Source organism: Hyperolius riggenbachi, chromosome 1 (assembly GCF_040937935.1).
Source record: "Hyperolius riggenbachi isolate aHypRig1 chromosome 1, aHypRig1.pri, whole genome shotgun sequence".
Taxonomy (NCBI): domain Eukaryota; kingdom Metazoa; phylum Chordata; class Amphibia; order Anura; family Hyperoliidae; genus Hyperolius; species Hyperolius riggenbachi.
The window spans coordinates 668,796,035-668,814,471 of record NC_090646.1 but is presented as its reverse complement, the minus strand read 5'-3'; the positions used below and the strand labels follow the sequence as shown (position 1 = coordinate 668,814,471).

The 18,437-nt window shown below is 45.8% G+C and overlaps 1 protein-coding gene across 3 annotated transcripts in view; it reads left to right on the top strand.

Annotated features, from left to right (window-relative positions):
• Positions 1-18,437, top strand: part of CNTFR (ciliary neurotrophic factor receptor) — an 841,679-nt gene that overhangs the window by 62,969 nt on the left and 760,273 nt on the right. Inside the window, exon 2 of one of the 3 annotated variants that reach the window (XM_068252965.1) lies at positions 5,924-6,010. The exons of the other annotated variants lie outside the window; for them this stretch is intronic. The gene's annotated coding sequence lies outside the window, so the exon portion shown is untranslated. The remainder of the gene's footprint in view (positions 1-5,923; positions 6,011-18,437) is intronic. 3 annotated transcript variants of the gene reach the window in all.

Sequence of the window (18,437 nt, the reverse complement as noted above, 5' to 3'; positions counted from 1 at the left end):
CTTCCTGCTTCATTCAGTGATGCACTTCTCTAACAGAGAAGACAGGGGTGACCCGGAAGTTATAACATAGCCAAGATGGCAGTCGCGATTTTTAAATTGAAATCAATCGAAAACTATTTGGTGTAGAACGGCGAGCAAGCTACAGAAAGGTATGCATCTTTAAGTACTTTGCAGCACTGGTCGGAGTCTTGCAGGCATGCCCATGAGAGGCGCACGGAGTCCCTTTAAAAGATGAAACCAATATTATAACATAGACTCAATGGGCCATATGCAATTAACTTTTTCTCCTGAGTTATCTCCTAGGACAGTGATCTTCAAACTTGGATCTCCAGCTGTTAAGGAACTACAAGTACCACAATGCATTTGTCTTTATGAATCATGACTGTGGCGGTCAGACTCCTGCAATGCATTGTGTGACTTGTAGTTCCTTAAAGAGAACCCGAGGTGGGATTTCATTATGTTAGTGGGGCACAGAGGCTGGTTGTGCACACTATCACCAGCCTCTGTTGCCCCATGATGTGCCTCCAGGACCCCCTGCGCGCCGCTATACCCCCCGCAGTGCTGGCGACACGCAGCACGTCGCCAGCACAATGTTTACCTATGCCGTTTCTGTTAGCACCGCTCCCCCGCCTCCTCTGTATCGGCGCTACCCGCCTGTGTCCCTTCCCTCCCGCTGATTGGAGAGAAGTGACGCGGGCGGGTAGCGCCGATACGGAGGAGGCGGGGGAGCGGCGCTGACTGACAGGCCAGAGGTAAACATTGTGCTGGCGACGTGCTGCGTGTCGCCAGCACTGCGGGGGGTATAGCGGCGCGCAGGGGGTCCTGGAGCCACACCATGGGGCAACAGAGGCTGGTGTTAGTGTGCACAACCAGCCTCTGTGCCCCACTAACATAATTAAATCCCACCTCGGGTTCTCTTTAATAGCTGGAGAGCCAAGTTTGCAGATCACTGTCCTAGGAGATAATTTTCATATTCTTTTTAAAATAAATGTAAGCGTTTTACAATTGAAAAGGTACCCAAAGGTTGGTAAAAAAAAAAGTACTGTTAACATCATTCTTTCTGAGTATTTTCTTGGTTGCTGGTGGTTTGAAAAGTTTTTGGTTTTTTTTTTTTGAAAACGTGTGAAAATTTTGCTCAGGAGAAGACTCATGAGAATAAGTGAATTGCATATGGGGCGTTATTGCACAGCGAGATATTTCCAGCCTTTATTTGTTATAAGTTTAATGATTTTGGCTTACAGCTTATGAGAACCTCAAAATCTAAATCTCAGAGCATTAGAATATTGTGAAACTGTTCAATGTTCTCGGCTCAAAGTGTCAGAATCTAATCAGCTAATTCATCCCAAACATCTGCAGAGGATTCCTATGTCATATATTAGTTTCACCTTTTAATTTGAATTGCAGAAATAAATGGACTTTTCCATGATATTCTAATTTTTGGACTTTCACCTGTATAGTGAGTGCAACTCCTCCACTTTGTAATTATTTTATTGTATTTTTTCATTGGACATTATTGAAGACATAACAATCTATATATATAATAGGCTAAGTGCCTCAACCTTCAAGCAAGAAGAAGAAGTATCGCCCTGCCCCCAGGGCCGGTCCAAGCAAGAAGAAGGGGCTGGTCCAAGCAAGAAGAAGAAGTATCGCCCTGCCACCAGGGCCGGTCCAAGCAAGAAGAAGGGGCTGGTCCAAGCAAGAAGAAGAAGTATCGCCCTGCCACCAGGGCCGGTCCAAGCAGGAAGAAGCTAAACACTGCATTCCAGCAGCTCTGGAGGTGTATTTAGCTTCTAAAGGCAACAATGGTTAATTTGCATATATTCAACAGTGATTCCCTGGGAGACATCTCAAGCTCACTCCAACCTGAATTATTGCAAATTCTTTCTGTTCTAAGAAAGCAAACTTTTGTTTTCCATAGTGTTTTAGTAAGGGGGCTTTTAGGACTATTGTAGTCCCTTACACACTCCACTGAGTTCTGGGTCACCATGAGCTTGCTGGTTAGTCTGTCCCTCTCGGTGTAACACGCCCTACTGCATAGAGCTAATCTATGCCATGCACTGATAAGGATCAAACAATCTAGAACAGTCTGTATGCGTGTTGGATTATTATGGCTCTGTACAAATTAACAAACTGACACATCATTGCATTCCAGCGGTTCTGGGGGTGTGTTTAGTTTCTAAAGGCAACAATGGTTAATTTACATATATTCAGCAGTGATGTACTGGGAGACATCTCAAGCTCACTTCAACCTGAATTATTGCAAATCTTTCTTCTATCTATATATCTTCTATATATATATATAATAGAGTAAGTGCCTCAACCTTCAAGCAAGAAAAAGAAGTAGCGTGCCGCCCCCAGGGCCGGTCCAAGCAAGAAGAAGTAGTGTCATATCAAACCAAGGGCAAAGAGGGATAATTTGCATATTTAGTAGCAGTGTGTTGTGGGTAACCACAAATGTTCACTTATTGCTGATTTTCTTCTGTTTTAAGAAAGAAAATTACACCAAGCTTTGATTTTTTTTTGTAGAAGGTCTTTTTGGTCCCTTTTATCCCCCTATACATTCCGAGTGATTTGGGTCACCCTGAGCTGCTTGGTTACTCTGTTGTACTGGTCCAAGCCCTATCTCATACAGCCTCATCAATCCTTGCCATGTACTGATGAGGACCAAACGGCTGAAACAGGCTTTTACATGTGGGTTGATATGACTGTGTAAAACTTAAACGCTATAGGCTTGCTTAGCTTACCAAGGGTGAAAAGGAATAATTTGCATATTTAGTAGCGGTGCATTGTGGGTAATCACAAAAGTTCACTTATAGCTGAATTTTTGCGTATTTTCTTCTGTTTTAAGAAGGCAAATTACACCAAGCTTTGATTTTTTTAGTAGAAGATCTTTTTGGTCCTTTTTATTCACCTATACATTCCGAGTAGTTTGGGTCACCCTGAGCTGCTTGGTTACTCTGTTGTGCTGGTCCAAGCCCTATCTCATGCAGCCGTATCAATCCCTGCCATGTACTGATGAGGACCAAAAGTCTGAAACAGGCTGTCACATTTGGGTTTGATATGGCTGTGTAAAATTTAAAGCTATAGGCTTGCAATACACCAGTGGTTCTGGATGCTTACTTGGCTTACTAAGGGTGAAAAGGAATTATTTGCATATTTAGTAGCAGTGCATTGTGGCCGAAACCACCAATGTTCTCTTATAGCTGAATTATTGCAGATTTCCTTCTGTTTTAGGAAGGCAAATTACACCAAGCTTTGCTTTTTTTTAGTAGGAGGTCTTTTTGGTCCCTTTTATCCCCCTATACATTCAGAGTGGTTTGGGTCACCCTGAGCTGCTTGATTACTCGGTTGTACTGGTCCAAGCCCTATCTCATACAGCCGTATCCTTATCATACAGCCGTTGCCATGTACAGATGAAGACCAAAAGTCTGAAACAGGCTGTCTACATGTGGGTTTGATATGACTGTGTAAAATTGAAAGCGATATGCTTGCTTGGCTTATCAAGGGGGAAAAGGGGGAATTTGCATATTTAGTAGCAGTGCATTGTGGGTAACCACAAATATTCACTTATAGCTGAATTATTGCAGATTTCCTTCTGTTTTAAAAAGCAAAATTACACCAATACAGTGTGCAGCATTGCAGGAAGTGATGACAGTGGAACGCACGATGGAACGCGGAAGAGGTGAGGCATCCCCGCCCGCTGCTTCTTACTAAGCGTGGCGGCTACTACTGTGCTTAAGCAGGAGGAGGAGCGCACATGGGGGACCCAGGTGAAGGGGGGGGGGAGGGGTGTTTCCTGCTGAGCTTAAGCTGGAGGGGGAATCCAACCCCCCTCCCCACCGCTGTCCCCAATACCCCCTTCCTGTCCTCTACCTTCTTATGCGGCGTATGCTACGCCGCGGGTCGGCTAGTGTTAAATAAAACTGTACATATATATATATATATTTATATATATATATTTTTTTTCCACTTATTTTACTTAAAACATTTCGATATTTATTGGCTTTTTTTAAAAATGATTTTTAATTAAAAAAAAAAGAATATTCTCAAAAAAGAAGAATATCGTTTAATGCAGCTTTTAAATAAAATAAGTAACAAAGTAATGTAGACAATTCTATATCATATTACTTGTGGTTTTAAGGTTACTTACCGTACGCACTTTTCTAAAAATTAGTTTTTCTTTATAACATTTTATTTATAATGTATACTGGTAATAGTAGCCTCTGAAGAAGCGTCGGTCCCCGTGCTGATGATTCCGGCAGGCGGGCTGCAGTACGCAGAGACGATTGCGGCCTTACTGGAACCCGAGCCTGCCGCAGAGCCGCTGGTCCCCCGCGCAGGTGCTGGTCGCCGGACGCTCATTAGCAAACCTTCTGGTGGTTTTCGGAGGGAGGGATGGACTGCATATCTGCGCGCTGAGGCAGGGCTGCTTGGAAGGGTCTGCTGTGTGATGTCATTTGCTAAACGCGCGCTCGCTGTAACGGCGAGGGGACTCTTCCTGTAACGCTGCCGTGCGTCTCTGCGGACCCCTCGCATCCAGCTGTTGTGCTGCGCAGGTCACCAGCCACAACCATCATTTACTTAACTCCGTGCCTGCTGGACCTCTCTGCTCCACTCAGGAGGAACTGGACAACTTCATACCATCTTTCTTATAGAGACACTGAAGCGAAAGAAAAAAATGATGATATAATGATCTGTATGTGTAGTACAGCTAAGAAATAAAACATTAGGAGCAGAGACATACGTCTAATATTGTTTCCAGTACAGGAAGAGTTAAGAAACTCCTGTTGTTATCTTTACAAAACAGCCATTGAGCTCCACGACTTTCAAAGTTGCAGAAAGCTCTGTCTTTTGAATCCTGTTATGTCAAGTGTCAGTCATTGTATTTCTCTCCGTTTGGTCGGAACGGAATTGCTTTTTCAATCTGGCAGAATTCCGAAAATGCCTGTGAGAGAGAGAGAGAGAGAGAGATTTTATTTTCAATTCCGGAAAATAAAAAGTTTTCCGCGGAATTCCGTTTGACAGGTTTAGCAATTCCGTTCCGACCGCCAGAATCGGAATTGACCTAATTCAGGCCGGAATCGCGGAATCCAGCGAGCATCCCTGCCAGACACCATGATCAGTTTCAATTTCTATACACTGTATGTATAGGAAAAAAGTTTGAGAACTTTTACATCATTACACCCCCACCCCTTCAAAACTATGCCCCATTTATAACCCCACCCCTCTGAAATAACAGGAAACACAGGGGGAGGAGCATTGGCTGTTAGGTACAGTCTTAACAATTACCGTTTATTTACTTCATTATGTGATATATGGGCTTTGCTTTATCACTGTATACTACGCTGTACGATGGGTAGCGATGAGATATTGCAATATTCTGATTTTGTATGAAATTCTGAATTTACAAAAATTCCATTGAGTCATTTTAGAAAGTTTTGTGAAATTAGGTTTGTGTAATGCACAGACTTTTTGGGGGCATGAATAGGGAAAAATATCTACTGAGCATGCTAAAAGAACTTGATTGTGAAAATTCTAAGTTTTGGATGAATGAGCTGATTGGCATCTGACATTTTGAGCCGAGAATTTTCACAATATTCAAATGAGTTGAGATTTTGATTTTGGGGTTCTTCTCATAACCTGTAAGCCACAGAGCAGGGACAAGGTCCTCCAGCACCCAAGGCTGAGACACCAAAGTGCGCCCCTCCATCCCTCCGCCCCAGCCGTCACACATTGATTGCTATTAGACTAACAGTGCGCCCCTCCATCCCTCCCACCCCAGCTGTCACACACTGATTGCTATTAGACTAAGAGGCGCCACAGGGCCCACAACCTCCCCAACACCTTAATATCTAGTTATCTGGCTTGCAGTCACTGCTATGTATCCCCTTTTCTTATTTCTTTCTGCTTCATACACAATTAGGAATGACAGCTGAATGAATTGTGCGCCCCCTCCTACACTGCGCCCTGAGGCTGGAGCCTCTCCAGCCTATGCCTCGTCCCGGCCCTGGTAAGCCATAATCATCAACGATATAACAAATGAAGGCTTGCAATATCTCGCTTTGCATGTAATGACTCTATTTCATATATTAGTTTCACCGTTTTAAGTTGAACTACTGAAATAAATGAATTTTTGCACAATATTCTAATTTTTTCGATTTTACCTGTATGCAAATGTTGTATGCAAATGTATGCATCTTAAAAATGGACGTATTGAACCTTATAGTTGCATAGTCCTGCATCAACTCAGAAGTATTTCCATCTCGTCGACCACCGTTAATTCCAACCCCAGCCTGTCATCAGTGGCGTAGCAATAGTGGATACATCGGTTGGGACTGCACTGGGGCCCCTGCACCAGAGGGGCCCACTAGCGGCCCTTCTTTGTCCATCTTATTATCTATTCATTGGTGCTATGCTGGTAATGAACACCTCTATGTGTGCAATGAATAGTGATGACCCTTATCTGTTCCCTTACTCTGATTACACCTCTCTGACACTGCAACTGTCTTTGGTAGGTTTTGGGGCTCCATACCAATAGAGTGCTTGGGGCCCCGTATAAAACCCACCCTGGGGCCCCAAGCTTCCTACTTACCCCACTGCTTGCCATATAAGGACATACGTCCTTATATGGCCCGGTTAAGGGCTCTGCCTCTGACACAGGAGACCTGGGTTCGAATCTCGACTCTGCCTGTTCAGTAAGCCAGCACCTATTCAGTAGGAGACCTTAGGTAAGTCTCCCTAACACTGCTACTGCCTATAGAGCGCGCCCTAGTGGCTGCAGCTCTGGTGCTTTGAGTCCGCCAGGAGAAAAGCATGATATAAATGTTATTTGTCTTGTCTTGTCTATAAGCAGTGTTGCTGTGACTGCAAGGAAGCCTTATATTGTAGTGTGTGTAAGGAATCAGATGGGTCATGTGACCAAACATAAAGGGCCCATCAGATCCCATGAGACCCAGTTCTGTAAGGAGCAGCAGAATATACATGAGGCTGAAATCTGATCCCCTTCCTGTGCAGACGCACGCCCGCTCCTCCCTCCCTGTGCTCGATACACATTGCAGGGTGATTTCATTGTCCATCTCAGTGAGTCTCAAGATAGCATCAGGTCAATATTCCTTCCCACAATGCATTGCTGGAGACTGTGCGCTGCGCTGCTTCCTCTGTGGCGGGCTGTAGATCCAGCGTTTAGACGCATCCATCAATAACCGGCATGAACCAGATACCGGCTCTGTAAACAGAATTTCTGTGTTTTCCGTCTTGTTTCGCCACGCTTCTACGGGCATTTGTTTTTTTTTTTAAAATAAATTGCCAAAATCTATATTTTGAATTCTTTCATAAAAAATATTGATTCCCCTTGTTTCTGCTACAAACTATTTATAGAGCTGATCTGGGTTATCCCTTCATTCAATTAACACACATTTCTGTACACAACGGAGGGAGCCAGGAGTTAAAGGGAAACTTCAACCTAAACAAACATACTGTCATTAAGTTACATTAGTTATGTTAATTAGAATAGATAGGTAATATAATCTCTTACCCACCCCGTTTTAAAAGAACAGGCAAATGTTTGTGATTCATGGGGGCTGCCATCTTTGTCATGGGGGCAGCCATCTTTTTGGTTGAAAGGAGGTGACAGGGAGCAGGAGACAGTTCCAACTGTCCTGTGTGCTGATCACCAGTACCAGCTGTGCACGCTAGGCTTCAAATGTCAAATTCAAAATGTAAAAAAAAAATAAAAAAAAAAAAAATTCACCAAAACAGCAGAATGAGAACAACAACAACAGAAATCCCATCATGCTTTGCACAGCATAAGGGAAAAATGCCCGGACAGTTTTTTTCTGTGCAGCTAAAAATGAGGATTGTATAAGAGAAACAAAGTTCTGATGCTGTGAAACTGTTAAAGAAACACCAAGCCTTTTCAGTGCTGCTGAGTCGATTTTTAGTCTGGAGGTTCACTTTAAAGAGGCCCTGTAGTGACAAATAGTAGAATGCAGTAAATTATTCAGGACACCCACTTTTATGGTAATTGTCCTGGTTTCAGCATTAGAAACACTTCTTATATCTATATATTGCTGTATATTGTATGTAACTCCGCCCTCCCAGTGATGCATAGCCTAAGCTGTTTTGTTATGCAGAATTCTCTTCCCAAAGGATTCTGGGAGACCAGGCATTATTTTCATTGGCTTCATAACTCTCAGCAGCAAACATTCCGCAAATCTGCACCTGACAGGACTTAAGATGTCGCTGACAGTGATACATTTTAAAATGAATTAAAACTTAAAGTGGAACTCCAGTGAAAATAATGTAATAAAAAGGTGCTTAATTTTTACAATAATTATGTATAAATGATTTAGTCAGTGTTTGGCCATTGTAAAATCTTTTAAACCCCTGATTTACATTCTGACATTTATCACATGGTGACATTTTTACTGTTGGCAGGTGATGTAGCTGCTGCATGCTTTTTTGGCAGTTGGAAACAGCTATAAACAGCTATTTCCCACAATGCAGCAAAGATCACAGACAGGAAACTGCCAGGAGTATGTATTCAAGAGTTTCTTGTGGGAGGGGTTTCACCACAATATCAGTCATACAGCGCCCCCTGATGGTCTGTTTGTGAAAAGGAATAGATTTCTCATGTAAAAGGGGGTATCAGCTACTGATTGGGGTAAAGTTCAATTTTTGGTCGGAGTTTCTCTTTATGCTCCTCTGGTTCAGGCAATGATTGGAAAACATCAGTGATCTCTGTACAGCGCTGTGGAATATGTCAGAGCTATATAAATGTATAATAATAATAGTGTGTGACTGTGGTGAGGACATTAGAGTGTAAGCTCCTCTGGTGCAGAGACTGATGGGAATGGATCAGTGATCTCTGTACAGCGCTGCAGAATGGTTAGGAACTAGGAACACACTTAGCAGAAACGCTAGTGTTGCGGAAAACACAGCATTTTTGCCGCCAATGTTCGTCGAAGGGCAAAACGTATATAAAAAAACACATTTGCATTTTGTATGCATTTTCTAACATGCATTTTTAAAAACGCTGGTTCTATTGCATAATTTTCAAAAACTCATAAAAAAATGCACGTAATGAAAGTCAATGGTGATGCAATGATGCTTTGTATGCGTTTTTTATTTGCGTTTTTTTAAATTGTTTTCTGATGTATTTTCGCTTCCTGTTGTCTTCCTAGTGATTTGCATAAAACGTAATAGAAAAACGCATGTAAAACACATACAAAACGCAAACGTGTAAAAACGCACGCAAAACGCAATAAAAATCCATATGTGGAAAAAAATGCAAATGCATAAAAAACGAACTAAAAATGCACTAAGGGCTTGATTCACTAACCGGCGCTAAGTGTTAGCGGCGGAGTGAACAGCCTCGCAGAGCTACTTCGCGCACAGCCCCGCTCAGTGTGAGCGCAGCGCGGCTGACCGGTATTAGTGTGCGGTGCAACGATAATGTCGCACCCGCTGCTTCTTAAATGTCGCACCCGGTGCGACGAAAACTGCTCATTGGGTGCCCCCGTAACGGCGCATTGATGCGCTGCTTCAGCGGGCACCCGATGCAACGTTTTCGGCGCACAAGGTGCGACATTTAAGAAGCAGCGGGTGCGACCTTATCGTTGCACCGCGCACTAATACCGGCAAGCCGCGCTGCGCGCGCATTGAGCGGGGCTGAGAGTGATGTGTGGGCGCAAACTACATAGTGCTGTGGTTTGCGCCTACTAAGTGATAGGGCTTAGCGCCGGTTAGTGACTCAAGCCCTTAAAATGCACACACACACAAAAAAAAACACATGACAGGAAGCGCAACCTTTCACACGCAGCCATGCGTGCACCCAGGCAGAATGCTAGTGATGTATCAGTGAGTGGGATGCAGTGTTTGCACTCGCAGTACAGCGTGAGCTGCCATTGCTCCTCTGATGTTGGGATGTTGGGGAGGATGGAAGCAGTCAGCACCCTGGACAGGGCACAGTGGGGTAGAGCAGTGCCAGCCGGAGTCACGGAATCCATAGTCAGACCACAGGGTGATTACTGCAGAGATTCGCAGCCGCTGCACCCCGGGAGGACGCATAGTGAGATTGCTCAGACGCTGCAATATTCATGTAAAACTCTTCATTAAACGCTAGCTTTACTCTAATTAAAAAAATGGGATTGTTTGAAAGCGAGAAGCTGCTGAAATGAGTAAATCCAATTAATGTATTTCTTCATTTTTTTATTCTTCTGTAAAAAAAAGGCAAATAATATGAGGTTGGCATTTGTCCAGCCTGTACCTCCCTCTGCTTGCACTAACTCTCCCTGATAGGGGTTAGATTGGGAGATCCTCTGAGGACAGTCAGTGACATGACTATGTGCTCTGTAATGTGCTGCAGGAGATGTCAGTGCTATATAAATACATAATAATTATATGGTAGGACATTAGGCTATGACTATGGTAGGATTAGAGTGTGAGCTCCTCTGAGGACAGTCAGTGATATGACTATGTACTCTGTAATGTGCTGCAGAAGATGTCAGTGCTATATAAATACATAATAATAATAAGGTAGGACATTAGACTATGACTATGGTAGGATTGGATTGTGAGCTCCTCTGAGGACAGTCAGTGACATGACTATGTGCTCTGTAATGTGCTGCAGGAGATGTCATTGCTATATAAATACATAATAATAATATGGTAGGACATTAGACTATGACTATGGTAGGATTAGAGTGCGAGTTCCTCTGAGGACAGTCAGTGACATGACTATGTACTCTGTAATGTGCTGCAGAAGATGTCAGTGTTATATAAATACATAATAATAATATGGTAGGACATTAGGCTATGACTATGGTAGGATTAGATTGTGAGCTCCTCTGAGGACAGTCAGTGACATGACTATGTACTGTGTAAAGTGCTGCTGGAGATGTCAGTGCTATATAAATACATAATAATAATATGGGAGGACATTAGACTATGACTATGGTAGGATTAGATTGTGAGCTCCTCTGAGGACAGTCAGTGACATGACTATGTACTCTGTAAAGTGCTGCTGGAGATGTCCATGCTATATAAATACATAATAATAATAATAATATGGTAGGACATTAGACTATGACTATGGAAGTATTAGACTGTGAGCTCCTCTGAGGACAGTCAGTGACATGACTATGTACTCTGTAAAGTGCTGCTGGAGATGTCCATGCTATATAAATACATAATAATAATATAGAAGGACATTAGACTATGACTATGGTAGGGAAGTGCTTATAATTATATTTCAGTACATCACATAAACAACTGAAACAAAGATCTAAAAGCAGTCTAGCAGCAAACTTTGTGAAATTTAATATTTTTGACAGTCTGAAAACTTTTGGCCAGGACTGTATATTCTCTTTGGAAGAGTCAGTCACATGATGTGTCTAGAGCCGCCCACACAGTGGGCGTTTCTTCCTCTGCACAGAATCATCACCTATCCCCACCTACTCCCTCTGCTCCCTCCTATGGGCGGGGCTAGCCGCATGCTAGTTGAAAATGACCGGCTAGCCACTCCTCCTGACTCCTGCCTGACTCACCTCATGTAGAGCATATTTAAGACAAGAGGAGGCATTTAGCTAGCTTATAGACCATTATTCAGTCCAGCAAAGAAGCATCTGCCATTAGCGCAGGAAGTCGGCATTGCCACCTTAGCCAGAGCCAAGGGAAGAAAATGCTAAGTGAATAATGGTTTATGTGCGTTGCAGATTATGATCTATTCACACAATATGCATTAGGAAAACAGGAGCCAGAATGAAGGCTTCCTTGACTGACAGCACAGCGTAAACATAGCAAAGCCTAGACCAGCATTACGGGAAGTGAGATTTTTGCTCTTTTTGTGAGGTTTGGAGCTGTCATCTGTGGCGGAGGAGGGGGATTGGCACAGAGTTCTCTGAAACTTACACTTTGTACAAACACCGTGTCTATATTCAGTGGATTTTTTTTTCACAGCTCCACAGCCCTTTAAAGTAAGCCTTAAAGCCCAAAATACAGACAGAAACAACACCTAAAATTTAGAGTGTTCCCGTGTTGCTGCGAAAATTGTTGAAGCACATCTATTAAAACACAAATAAATGAACCTATCCATTGGTGTATTACGTAAGCTAATCTGGTAGACTGGCAGCAGTTTGGGAATTATCACTGTACAAAGTGGGCAGGGGGCGGAGATGAAGGCTGGAGGAGGAGGGGAAGACAGGGGGAGGAGGGGAAGGCAGAGGTGAAGGCAAGGGGCCAGAGGTGAAGGCAGAGGTCGGGGGGCGGAGATGAAGGCTGGGGGCGGAGATGAAGGCTGGGGGGGGGGGAGATGAAGGCAGGGGGCGGAGGTGAAGGCAGGGGGCAGAGATGAAGGCGGGAAGGAGGGGAAGGCAGGGGGCAGAGGTAACGGCAAGGGGGAGAGCTGAAGACAGGGGCCAGAGGTGGAGGCAGAGGTCAGGGGGCAGAGGTGAAGGCAGAGGGGAAGGCAGGGGGCAGAGGTGAAGATAGGGGGCAGAGGTGGAGGCAGAGGTCAGGGGGCAGAGGGGTAGGCAGAGGGCAGAGGGGAAGACAGGGGGCAGAGGGGAAGACAGGGGGCAGAGGTAAAGGCAAGGGGCAGAGATGAAGGCAGGGGGCAGAGGTAATGGCAGGGGGTGGAGGTGAAGGCAGGGGGCGGAGATGAAGGCGGGGAGGAGGGGAAGGCAGGGGGAGGAGGGGAAGGCAGGGAGCAGAGGTGAAGGCTAGGGGCAGAGGTGAAGACAGGGGCCAGAGGTGGAGGCAGGGGGCAGAGGGGAAGGCAGGGGGCAGAGGTGAAGACGGGGCCGAGGTTAAGGCAGAGGGCAGGGGTGAAGGCAGGGGGCAGCGGTGAAGGCAGGGGCCAGAGGTGGAGGCAGGGGGCGGAGGTGAAGGCAGGGGGTGGAGATGAAGGCGTGGAGGAGGGGAAGGCAGGGGGAGGAGGGGAAGGCAGGGGGCAGAGGTGAAGGCAAGGGGCATAGGTGAAGACAGGGGCCAGAGGTGGAGGCAGAGGTCAGGGGGCAGAGGTAAAGGCAGGGGGCAGAGGTGAAGACAGGGGGCAGAGGTGAAGACAGGGGGCAGAGGTGAAGACAGGGGGCAGAGGTGATGGCAGAAGGAGAGGGGTGAAGGCAGGGGGCAGAGGTGAAGACAGGGGGCAGAGGTGAAGACAGGGGGCAGAGGTGATGGCAGAGGGAAGGGGTGAAGGCAGGGGTCAGAGGTGAAGACGGGGCAGAGGGCAGGGGTTAAGGCAGGGGGCAGAGGTGAAGGCAGGGGGCGGAGGGGAAGGCAAGGGGCGGAGGTGAAGGCAGAGGGTGGAGCTGAAGGCAGGGGGCAGAGGTTAAATTCCCATAGGAAATAAGTGACTGAGAAGGTCCATCCAGGTGTATTGCTACAGAGAAGGCCAGCGATATTCGGAGACACCTCTTCACACCTTAGTTGTCTGCCAGAGAACATCAGAATGACCGGAGAGCGTAACGTAAGAGCGAAATATCGGAGTGTTCCAAGTGGCCATTATTCCAAGCCTGTCTAACATCTGGGAAAGCACCCTTTAAACCCATTACAACAAGAGCAGTTCTCTTAGGAGGAGCGAGCTAAACTAACTTAGCATCCATTTTTACTGTAAATGTTGTAGCTTTATCTTAGGAAATTTGATTTGTAGATATTCCTTTATCTGTCAGGGATTCAGTACCCGATCCCATTGAGCGAAATCGCTGCGCCGGCCTGTACAGATGCGTGTCAAGGGGTGTCGGGGGGAGCCGCGTCTTCAAGGAAGTTGGTCCTCGCGCGGCCAAGTTGATCTGCCAAACGGATTTGTCATTAGTCAGACGTGCGACATGATCTGCGTATGGAGGAAAATAGTTTTTTGCTATCTATTTAGAAAGAGGTCCTTCACAGTGAGAGTGGTTACAATCTGAAATATCTTACCTCAGGAAGTAGTTATGGCAAACTCTATATCTGCATTTTAAGCTTGGATGCTTTCCTTGCATTGAAGGGCATCCATGGCTATAATCACCCGGTAATTCCCAGAAGAGTTGATCCAGGGATTTGTCTGACTGCCATCTGGAGTCAGGAAGGAATCTTTTTAAGACTAATTGGCCCAGGCCTTGTAAGATTTTTTTCCCTTCCCTGGATCAACTGGGATATGTGCAGGTTGAGGATTGTTGTTTTTTTTTGTGGTTGAACTTGTTGGACGGATGTCTTTTTTTCAACCAAACTAAGGGTATGTAACTGTGTAACTACAGTATATATGTATGAGACTTCAGATGTTGGGGAGGGTTGAAGGGATTGTCAGGGGAGGACAGAAAAGCTGGTCTTCCTCTGACTTATTATGCAACATCCTCACTGTGATGTTGAATAGTAATCTGGTGAATGTGAGCTGCCGAGGCCATAGAATCATGTAAGAGCACACAGTGCAGACATTCCCTTAGGCTCCTTTCACACTGCACATAAAAACGTTCCTTTTATCAGAACTGAACTGAATGGATCCAAATAAATGCAAACAGATCCTATCCCCTGTTCATGTCAGTACATACGAAATGGATCCGTTCATCCAGTTCTGACAGATGGAACGCAAGTTTGGGTCCGGGACAAATTTTCCGCATTAACCGGAGGATGCGGATGGCGACAGGAATAAGGGCCACCCTATTAGAAGGGATGGTGTCTTTACTCATTACATAGCTCTCCGGGTATGTTTCGCAAAATACTTACCTGCCAATGTCCATTCAGGTCTTCTGCCACTGTCCATTCATGGCTTCTGCCACTGTCCATTCAGGTCTTCTGCCACTGCCAATTAATGTCTTCTGCCACTGTCCATTCGGGTCTTCTTCCACTGTCCATTCATTTCTTCTTCCACTGTCCATTCATTTCTTCTGCCACTGTCCATTCAGGTCTTCTGCCACTGTCCATTCAGGTCTTCTGCCACTGCCCAGGTCTTCAGCCACTGTCCATTCATGTCTTCTGCCACTGTCCATTCATGTCTTCTGCCACTGTCCATTCATGTCTTCTGCCACTGTCCATTCGGGTCTTCTGCCACTGTCCATTCAGGTCTTCTGCCACTGTCCATTCGGGTCTTCTGCCACTGTCCATTCATGTCTTCTGCCACTGTCCATTCAGATCTTCTGCCACTGTCCATTCGGGTCTTCTGCCACTGTCCATTCAGGTCTTCTGCCACTGTCCATTCAGATCTTCTGCCACTGTCCATTCAGGTCTTCTGCCACTGTCCATACAGATCTTCTGCCACTGTCCATTCAGGTCTTCTGCCACTGTCCATTCAGGTCTTCTGCCACTGTCTATTCAGGTCTTCTGCCACTGTCCATTCAGGTCTTCTGCCACTGTCCATTCGGGTCTTCTGCCACTGTCCATTCGGGTCTTCTGCTACTGTCCATTCAGGTCTTCTGCCACTGTCCATTCGGATCTTCTGCCACTGTCTATTCGGATCTTCTGCAACTGTCCATTCGTGTCTTTTACCACTGTCCATACGGGCCTCTGTCACTGTCCATACGGCCTCTGTCATTGTCAATTAAGGTCTTCTGCCACTGTCTATTCGTGTATTGTGCCACTGTCCATTCGTGTCTTCTGCCACTGTCCATTGAGGTCTTCTGCCACTGTCTATTCGTGTCTTCTGCCACTGTCTATTCGTGTCTTCTGCCACTGTCTATTCGTGTCTTCTGCCACTGTCCATTGAGGTCTTCTGCCACTGTCTATTCGTGTCTTCTGCCACTGTCTATTCGTGTCTTCTGCCACTGTCCATTGAGGTCTTCTGCCACTGTCCATTGAGGTCTTCTGCCACTGTCTATTCGTGTCTTCTGCCACTGTCTATTCGTGTCTTCTGCCTGTAACGATAGGTGTCAGCAACCAGAGAGAGAATCTGATTCTTGGCAATCTGCAGTATCCCCAAGAATACAGATATACCTGATTATTGGGGATCTGCAGAATCGCCAATAATCAAATATGTCTAACCTCTAGACACCTGAGTGTGTAAGTGTTTTGGTGCAACAGTAACCTTTGGACCACCGGGGTAGCAGGTGGTCCAATAAGTAGAGAAGACTCTACTGCAGTCAAGGACACCTGGAGAGGGAGTCCCTGACTGATAAGGAGCAGTGTCCCCTCTGAAGAGCAGGGGACCCCTGCGGAAAGGCTGCACACCCTGCGGAGGGTGACAGCCAGAAGGTCAGACAGGCCGGGTCGGCAACAGAGTATCAGATATGCAAAGTACCAAATCAGAGATCAGAAGAATAGTCAGGAAAGCTACAGGTCATAACAGATCTCAGAACAAGGCCTAGTCTGAGGTGTGAGGTCCGTGATCTCAACACCCTGGAACTATGCTAGAGAATAACACAGATGATATACAGTATTCCTAGTCTGGGGTGTGAGGGCCGTGATCTCAACACCCTGGAACTATGCTAGAGAATAACACAGATGATATACAGTATTCCTAGTCAGGGGTGTGAGGGCCGTGATCTCAACACCCTGGAACTATACTAGAGAATAACACAGATGATATACAGTAACTGGCTAAGTGTGGATTCCCAGGTCCACCTGGTTCCACCACACTGAAAGATCTGACTAAGGTCTGAGTGCTAACACATAAGCATTTGCAACGCCAGACAACCAGCAACTGAACAGCAGGAGATATATATAGTAAAGCACCCCACAGCGCCGCCCAGCTCCCATCAACCAATCACTGGCTGAGCAGGAATGAGCTGACCGTCCCGATCAGCTGATCTTCCTCCTATTGGTATAAAGAGCCTGTCTAGCGGCGCGCGCGTGCGCGTAGCTCTCCATCTGTGTGCACTACTAGGTCCAGCTAACCCAGACGCATGTTGTTGCGGGGAACCTGCCGCACTGGACGCGGAATCCGCCGCTTTGCCGTCAGAACATGCGGCGGCCCCCACGCCACTCTGCCCATGGGCACCACCAGCTCCAGACAAACCAGACGCATGCTGACGCGGACAAACCGCCGCATCAGACGCGGAATCAGCCGCCTTGCTGCCAGAACATGCGGCGGCTTTTCCGCTGTTTATCACACTGCCACTGTCTATTCGTGCCTTCTGCCACTGTCCATTCGTGTCTTCTGCCTCTGTCCATTGAGGTCTTCTGCCACTGTCCATACGGGCCTCTGTCACTTCCTATTTGGGTCTCTGCACAGAAGAAACAATTGTATATGGCTCCCAGACAAGCACCAGGCTACAAGTGATTTGCAATAGACCAATGAGAACCGTCCCTCCCCACGCAGGATTCTCATCGGTTCACGGAGTAGTGGACCAATGACAATTGGTCTTAGTCCGGCACTGTGATCAGAGGGGCCTGACAACACACCAGACTAGATCTGGCCATAGCACAGCCAGCAGCAGCCTAGATGCTCCTTGTAGGCCATGGGGAATATAACACCTGCTATAACAATGATTAAAAACCCAGACATAATTCACCCACCTTATATGAATTTAACTTTTTTTTTATAGATACTCTTCACGTTTGTTTTTTAGTTTATTAAGTTTGAGATAACATTATAATAATATCATTTCATTCTCCAGTTCCCATCTCCTTACCGGTCCAAACCTGCAGACCTTTTCTAGCACTGCTAGTTTAAGAGGAACTCCAGTGAAAATAATAAAGTGCTTCATTCTTACAATAATTATGTATAAATGATTTAGTCAGTGTTTACCCATTGTAAAATCGTTCCTCTTCCTGATTTACATTCTGACATTTATCACATGGCGACATTTTTACTGCTGCCAGGTGATGTCACTGGAAGGAGATGCTACTTGCTTTTTTGGCACTTGGAAACACTTTGGTTATTTCCCACAATGCAATGAGGTTCACAGACGGGAAACATCACACTGTGGGGGGGGGGGGGGGGTTTCACCACTATATCAGCCACACAGAGCCCCCTGTTGGTCCATTTGAAAAAACATATAGATTTCTTATGGGAAAGGGGGTATCAGCTACTGATTGGGATGAAGTTCAATTCTTGGTCAGGGTTTCTCTTCAATGTCGTCTGAATATACTGCAGTGGTGTCAGACATGTTGCTGCAGAGCATGATGGGAGCTGAGTATATAGTCAGCAGTGGGCGGTTCCTAAGCTTAGTAACTCCACCCACAGACTAGTATGCAGTAGTTTGAAAGCCCTGAAAGTGGACCTGTAAGTTCTTTGTAGATATACTCAGAGATGGATTAAGATGTGTTGCCTCTTGGATGATCCAGCTCTAGATCTACTGGAAAGGGCCAGTCAAGGTGGAGTGGGGTTGCAGGGCACTATTTGTGTTAACTACTTACGGACATCACTGATTGAAATCTACGCCCTGTTTTGGTGGCTATCTGGCTGCCAGGGCGTAGACTTCAATACACTGACACCACACGTTCTTGCCGCTTTCGTTGCTCCCAACGATCTCGCCTCTATCTCCCCACCGCAGCTCACTTGCTCTGCTGTCTCTATAACGGTAGAG